The sequence below is a fragment of the Pteropus vampyrus genome, unplaced genomic scaffold, assembly GCF_000151845.1.
Source record: "Pteropus vampyrus isolate Shadow unplaced genomic scaffold, Pvam_2.0 Scaffold57, whole genome shotgun sequence".
NCBI classification, from domain to species: Eukaryota; Metazoa; Chordata; class Mammalia; order Chiroptera; family Pteropodidae; genus Pteropus; species Pteropus vampyrus.
This window is the reverse complement of record NW_011888838.1, coordinates 7,581,299-7,589,418: the sequence shown is the minus strand read 5'-3', so window position 1 is coordinate 7,589,418 and position 8,120 is coordinate 7,581,299. Positions and strand designations below refer to the sequence as shown.

At 30.5% G+C, this 8,120-nt stretch overlaps 1 pseudogene; it reads left to right on the top strand.

Annotated features, from left to right (window-relative positions):
• The window catches only part of LOC105292453, a 13,938-nt pseudogene extending 10,775 nt beyond the window's left edge, over positions 1 to 3,163 (top strand).
• The last annotated feature ends 4,957 nt before the right edge of the window (positions 3,164 to 8,120 follow it).

Below are 8,120 nucleotides of genomic sequence, written 5' to 3'. Positions count from 1 at the left end.
TATGAATACACTGAGAATTTTTTAAATGTTTAGGTCCTGGCTTCTTTTTACTTAATAATTTCTTCTTCAATGTATCTCTCTTGTCTTATATTTACAATAAGCAGCAAGGAGAAACCAGGCCATGCCTTCAACACTTTGCTTAGAAATCTCCCCAGCTAAATATTCAAGTTTATTATTTATAAGTTCTACTTTCCACCAAAACACTAGAACATAATTTTGTCAAGTTCTTTGATATTTTATAACAAAAATAACCTTTCCTCCAGTTTCTAATAACATATTCCTCATTTCCACTGAGGTGTCACCAGAAATGCCTTTAATGTTTATATCTCTGTCAATATTCTGCTCATATTGATATATGTATCATAAGATAATAGGAACTTTGTCTACAGCTCTCTTTTTTTTTTTTGAGTCCTCTACCAACCATCTCTTCAAGGTGATCTTTACATTGTAAGAACTTTCTGAGTTAGGTATAACCTATTCTTTTTTTAATTGACGTATAACATAATATTAGTTTCAGGTATACAACATAATGATTTAATATATGTATATATTGTGAAACAATCACCAGAATAAGTGTAGCTGACATCCATCATCACACATAATTACAAATTTTTTCCTTGTGATGAGAAGTTTTAAGATCTATTCTCTTAACAATTTTCAAATATCCAATACAGGTATTACTAACTATAGTTAAGTGTTTCCTGATCTTAGCGGTAACACTTTCAGCTTTTCATCATCGAGTTTGTTAAACTGTAGTCCTGTCACATATGATCTTTATTGTTTTGAGGCATGTTCCCTCTATACCTACTTTGTTGAGAGCTTTTATCATAGATGGATGTTGAGTTTTGTTAAATGCTTTTTCTTCATCTATTGAAATGATCATATGATTTTTCTTCTTCATTTTGTTAATATGGTGTATTACTTCAATTTACAGATTTTGATCCGTCCTGCATTGCTGGAATAAATCACACCTGATCATGGTGTATGATCCTTTTAAAGTACTGTTGAATTTTGCTTGTTAGTATTTCTCATCAATGTTCATTAAGAGTATTAGTCTGTAATTTTCTTTCTTTGTACTGCCCTTGTCTGGCTTTGGTATCAAGGTAATGCTGGCCTTGTAAAATGAATTTAATAGTGTTACCTCCTACATTTTTGAAGACTTTGAGAAAGATTGATATTAATTCTTTCTAAAAATGTTTAGTAGGTAATCTGTTCTTGATGTTAGACATGCCAAAAAAAAAGAGAAACAGACTAAGGGATTTGAAAATTATACCTTATGATAATAGTAGTTTGCTTTATTACCATTTATTATTAATTCTATTTTTGAAACAAATTTTAATCTTTCTTCTAGCAGATGGTTACCTGATATAACCAAGAGTAGGACAAGTATTTGGGAAAGGAAATTAAAAGTGCAATAATTTCCTTCACTACACTGACATATGTAGAACTTTATTAAATATATTGCTTACTTCATGACTATATCTACCTGAACTAATTCCTTTTCTTTATAGTTTATTTATGATCCAAAGTGTGAAATTCAGATGTTGTTAAAATTTCTAGGTAAAGACCTGTCAGAAGAAACTGAATAAAATCTTCCATCATTGCTCTTTTGATGTGATGAAGCAGAATCCTAATGCAAAGTATACTACTCAACAAAAAATAGAAATAGATCATTCTGTGTCTCCCTTCATGAGAAAGAGTGAGAATATCATATAATAGTTTCTGTACAGTTTGCTAGTCACATTATGGTGAGTGTAGGTGGGTAAATAAGAGCAATATTATAAGAAATGAAAAAAATTGAGTATGCTGGTAGAGAAAAATTTAGGAAAACAAAAAAACATTAGAGGAAATAATTTGTACAAAGAAACTCTATCATTGTTGTAAGCCTAACATGTAAGTCTTCTAATGAGATATTTTCTTCAAATTCCATTGGCCAATACATATCAAAAATCTAAGCCCAAAGTTAATGAGGCTACGAGGAATCACATAGCACATGACAATTGGCAGAGATGTAAAATCTTACAGTGAAGGAGAGAGTGAAATACAATCTGAGACGATTCTAGAGAAATAAATGTTTTGTTAAGAGCCTGTAAAGAAACTATTGATGGTAATTTTAATTATAATGTATTTTTGTGTATTCTAGAGGATTCTTTTAAAGAAAGCTTGGAAGTATGCCATTGATAAGTCTTTCTTGGCATATCTGGATCTCATCCAGTTATAATTTCACCTCCCAGAAAACATTTGGCAACATCCAGAGACATTTTTGACAGTCACGATAGGAGTATGCTCTGGTATCTAATATGTAAAGGCCAAGGATGCAACCCCTCCATCGCCTGCCATGTTTGAAGCAAACAATTGTCTGGCTTCAAATGTCAACAGTGGAGATATAAATAAAATAAAATGCCAAAGTTAAAAACTCCTGGGCCAGATTGACAATTATTTTGGCATGTTTTCTTCTCTTTTTTCCTTGAAGATTGGGCTTCCAGATGTGCCTTCTAAGTTACCCTGTGAGATGTTCTATAAAAATGGCATTTTTATCACATATGCATTGCAAATGCTGTGTCTTGTATCCTTCTTTCAAGATATTAAATATGGTTAGTATTTTGAAGATTGATTAATCATATAATTAAGACATATATTTAATTACATTTAACCCAGTAATTTCCAAATCTTACTTGATCATAGAACATTTTTCATAAATTATCATTTGGTATTGGAAAATATAGTTTTAAAAGGACAGAAAAATTCTGTTTCCTTTGTTAACAAAGCTTTTAAAACCAAAGAGTAAATATTTTGAGACATTGGATTTTTCCCCTGTGACATTTCTTGAAGCTACTTAAAAAATTATTTCTTTATATACAAATGAAAATTTTTGAAAAACTAAGAAGATCTAGGAGTCTGGGAATGGTAATAGGGGTAAGGAATGAAGTTATAGAGTAGATTTTCTAAAGTTAAAGGCTTAAAATATAACAATGATGATTCAAATAAAAACTAATTTTAGAAGGAAATTTATAGTAGACTCAAATTTACCATTTTATCTTTCTTTTCAGGTATTTTAAAAAACTGGAAGAATCATTTCACTGTAGCCCAGTATGAGAGATTTGAAGAAGATTATGAAAAGAAAATGAGAGGGTCTGCACTGCAGTTTCATTCAGAGATCTAAGAAATACCTGCTCTATCCAACTCCTTTAACTGGCGCTTAAGTTTAAAGAAAGAAATCTCTTCAAACATTTATAAAAGAAAACTCTCTGTGTAATATTTCCTTATTTACTAATATTAGTGGTTTGTAATAGAATATTTAAAGATTTTCAAAGTCTATGTATGAAAAATCAATACTATCTTTATGATTTTATCTACTATCCACAATGTTTTTACTATTCTTAAGACTAAGTAATAAAATAAAGTTTAAATGCTATAAATTTACCTGCTTTATTTTTTAAATTCAAGTTCTGGGTCTTTGGACTTGCAATGAAGATGTTTAGGGGATATTCAAGATTAATCAATTAGAACCTAAATATCCCCTAAAAAGGCTTTAATTTCTATTTTTTATATGCTTAGAATGATAACTATGTGTGGTGGTGGATGCTAACTTGACTCATTATGGTGATGATTTCACAATATATACACACATCAAATCATTATGTTGTACCTGAAACTAATATAATATATGTCAATTATATCTCAATTTTAAAAACAACAATTGAGAGTACCATTGTCAACTCCTCTGTCTTCCTAGAATTCCTGTTTCCTAAGAATATTTGTGGTACTAACATATCATGGTTATCTGATATAAGGACAAAGTAAGGATGCCAATGTGAATCAAAAATTGTAATGGATTAAAGCTCAATATTTTAAAATTTTGTCCTTATATAATTATAAATAATATATACATATATAATCACTATTTATATATATACCACATATATGAAGTAAAAATATATATACAAATATTTTTTCTTGAATCACATTTCATTGACTTTGGTAGTTCATACATGCTACTTTGGAGATCATTCTTATAATTCACAGATAATAACCCTCTACTTGTTCACTGTCTTAGAAGAAGAATTGTTAACTAGTTTCTTCCACACTTCTTTACCATCAATATATTATTTTCAGAGGCTCCACATAAAACTATCTTTCACTAACTGAGAATTTCCCATAACTCTATACTTAGTCTCTCATGCTCTTAGAACTCATGTTTCTTAAGGATGCTCTTTTGACTCCAGAATTTAGGTCACCATCTAGACAAAGGTTACAATTAACTCACTGATTTATTCTGAGGTTATTTAGTATCTTAAGACATCATGACTTTGACATAGGCAATTTTATCAAGGTCATGATGTCAGAATGCTTCACTTTCCCTTTATGGATAGTTCAATTACATTTCAAAAGAATGGGCCAACACTACTAATCCTGTAGCATCTAAAGCAAGGAAGTTTAGGATGATCCGATCATTTTTATTTTTCATGTCTCATATTGAAGCTATTGTGAAATTCTGCTGCTGCAACTGGTGATATTTGCTCGAAATATTCCTGGCAATGACCAACATTTTGTTGCAATATTTAGTCACATTTGGATCACTTCTGTCAGGATTTTCATGTACAGTGAATCAGCTTTCAGTCAGACTGCTTCTCTTCTTTACCTGGCTTCTGGTCTACATCAGAGTACTCAGCTACAACATTTCTCCCTCTCGCGTTAACCGTTCTTAGTCGTAGTACAAAACCTTTTATTCAAGATTCATTACTGAACAATAGAAGCAAATAGCTGATGATACATGAAACAACTTGGAAGAATCTTCAGAGATTTATGTGGAGTAAAAACAGCTAATCTCTGAAGATCAAAGACTACATGATTTTATTTATATTGTGGAGGATGACATAAACAAAGCCATGTCAAAATGGAGTTGGAGCCACTATCCCAGAGGAACTGCCTTGCATGTCTTATTCCTTGAAACCTTAGGAATGTTTGGGGCAAAATAATCTTTGGACAGGGTCAAACAAGCATTATCTTATAAACAACTATTTGTAGAGCTAACAAGAAGCAAACATTCTGACCGCAAGGTAAAATGATTATGGACGTTTTTTAGAGTCAGTAACCCGACATACATAGCTCAAGAGTAACTTAGCTTGTTAACATAAACAGAAATTCCTTTCTTTTATTCATTCAATTATTTCCCTTCCCTTTTCTCATAAAAACTCTTTGCTTTCACTCTGAAATCAGAACCCTATTTAGGTTCCTGCCTGAATTAGTGCTTTCAGGATTGCAATCCTTTAATTTCAAATAAATGTTTATTGTCTCTCACTTTGGCTTTTTATTTTAAAGTTAACAATATAAAATTCTTGAAATGACAAAATTTCTGAAATGGAGACCTGATTAGTGGTTGACAGAATTTAAGGAAGGGACTGCAGGGAAGTAGATGAAGCTATAAAAGGGTGACCTGAGGGAACTTGTGGTGATAAAAATATTCTGTATCTTATTAATATCCTAGTGTTGATATTATATCACAGTTTTGCAAGATGTTACCATTGGGGAGAACTAGGTAAAGGGCGTTTAGGATTGTTTATTTCTTTTAACTTCATGTGATTCTACAATTATCTTAAAGTTTAAATATAGTAATTAATAAAAGAACAGTTTTAAGAAAATTGTGGGAAATACAGCCTGATATAAAACTTAGTTATAGTAAACCAATTATTGTGCAGTTTAAGAAGATTCTAAGTTTTGATTAAGCAGCAATGAAGAGAATCTCCAAAAAGGAAGTCATCTGCTAGTTACTGGGCACTTGGCTACCTCTTCACAGGGCTCCCTTAGCTCTGAGCTCTGGGATACAGAGATGAATATGCCCTCTACATAGAAGATTAATAGTCTTTTGATATTAACAGACATATATTAAAGAATAAACATTGAAATTTGTTAAAACTGCTATGATGACCTTGACTGAAGTAAGGTTGGGTCAAATATTTTTCTTTATAGTTTGACTCTTCAGTTATTGTTGTAGACTAACAAATATAGAAAAATGATATCAATTGGCATTCTGGTGGTTTTTAAATAATGGCCCCATGGTACTTAATTATATGCAAAGTAGTGATCCAATAATTTATCTGTTAATCTCGTAACAGGAAGTCAGTGTAATGCAAGCCGATTAAAGAGATTGAGTTTCCAGGAAGAGAAAAAATCTACACTCAGACTATTCAAAAAGGAGAAGAAATATATCCATGCTGTAGATTTGAGACTGAGTCTTTTAAATCAGAGGGTCAATCTTTCCTTTCCTGGGGCAAGTTTCATTGTTTACTTGTTCTTCTCAATTACCTACACTTTTGCCACACGTTAGATAAATGCTTTTCAGGTTCCCAAGGCATTCTACAAAGTGAAATCAAATATTCTACCTATTTCAAAAGTGCTGTTTTTGCATCAACTTCTAAAATTTTAGAATGCCACATTTTAAAAATGATATTTCAAAAATAATTTAGACTAGTTCTCTATCTACCTTAGTTTAGTTACATTCATTGTATTTTTTTACTGTCTTTGATTTGTTCAACTGTGTTCATCTATTCAAATGAAATATGCAAATAAGAAATTAAATCTTTCAATATAGAAAAAAATGTTTTGAAGTGAGAAAGCTATCTTTGTGTTTACTGGAAATAAGAAAATTTCACAACCAATTAATGAGTAATTTAATTATATATTGACAGATAAGAAGGATACCATTTGCACTGCAGAGCTTTGCTACTAAGAAAATGGATCTCTTGTGGAACACACAAATCTTGAAACAATAAGAAAAAATTAATTTGTTTTATAATTTTTCAAGTCAGAATAAATATTATTCTTGATTTTATTTTTTCTTCTCTTTGATAGATATACATAGTAGAAATTTAATAATAACGGAATCCATATTAAGTGTTAAAAGTGAGTCTTCAAACTTCTTTTAATCCATGTTTATTTCCTTTTTTGGCTTATCTTACATCTTGAAGAATCCTTCACTTTTCTTCACACTATCGATATTCTTAACAATTAGTATTTTACCGATAGAGAAAATGTATCACAAAAAAATGTAAATGATTTTTCAAAATTAAATATTTAGAAAGCAATGAGACTTGTTCTATAATACAAATAACTGACACCTGCTTTTCCAATTCAAGTCATTGAATCGAACTAGAGGTCATCCTAAATTTTCTATCAATATCTTCTATGCCCTGTTCCTTCTTTTATTCAATTAAGATTTAAAATTGTGTTTTGAATACATCAAGATATTATTTTTGGATTAAAATATGCTAACTTTCAAGTTTATTTGTTTTGTTTTGCTTTTATACAACAATAATGAAGAATCAAACACATTCAAATATATAGAAAATATAACCAACATGCAGCTGTGGACAAAACATAACTCCCATTCAATATTAGTGCTGCAACTGTAAACACAACACAACATGTGCTGATAAGAAAAGCGATGCCATCAACAACAATAATCACATACACTGAATTTTCTATAATAGCTCTCATTTCAGATATTTGCCTTCTTTTTCTCATATACGGGCAAGTAATTTTCAGATCACGTTGCCAGTATTTTGACTCAGAAAACATTGACACTGCACTTGTAATTCTTGATTTAATCAGCATAAAAATAACACTTTAAGTTTAAAAGTATGTTGTCTATTTACAGCACTCAATTGAAATGGAAGAATCCAAATGGACTTATCTAAAATGTACATTTGATGTACAGATGATGTGAAGGATATTGATAAACACTATATTCTCATGTGATTTTGACCACAGGTCCTTTTATCTCCCAGCTATTTTAATTTTATAATAACCATCAAGGATAAGAAATCTCAATTTATTGAAATTAACCATTGAATAGTTGAGCATGGCATGTTTCTGATCTTTATCAAGAAACGTGGTAGTTTTACTTTGCGTGTCTCACATTCACTTAAAACAAATTATAAGACAGTAGTCAGATACCATTCTAAATACAGCCACATGACATTTTTAAAGCTAAAATGCAGGTATAAGGAATAGATATTCAAGATTAAGACTAAATGGTTGCTCAAAGCAACAGTGGTCTCATATTACAGTGAATGATGTATAGTCATTTTTCTTATGATATTAATTTAGCAAATCAATAA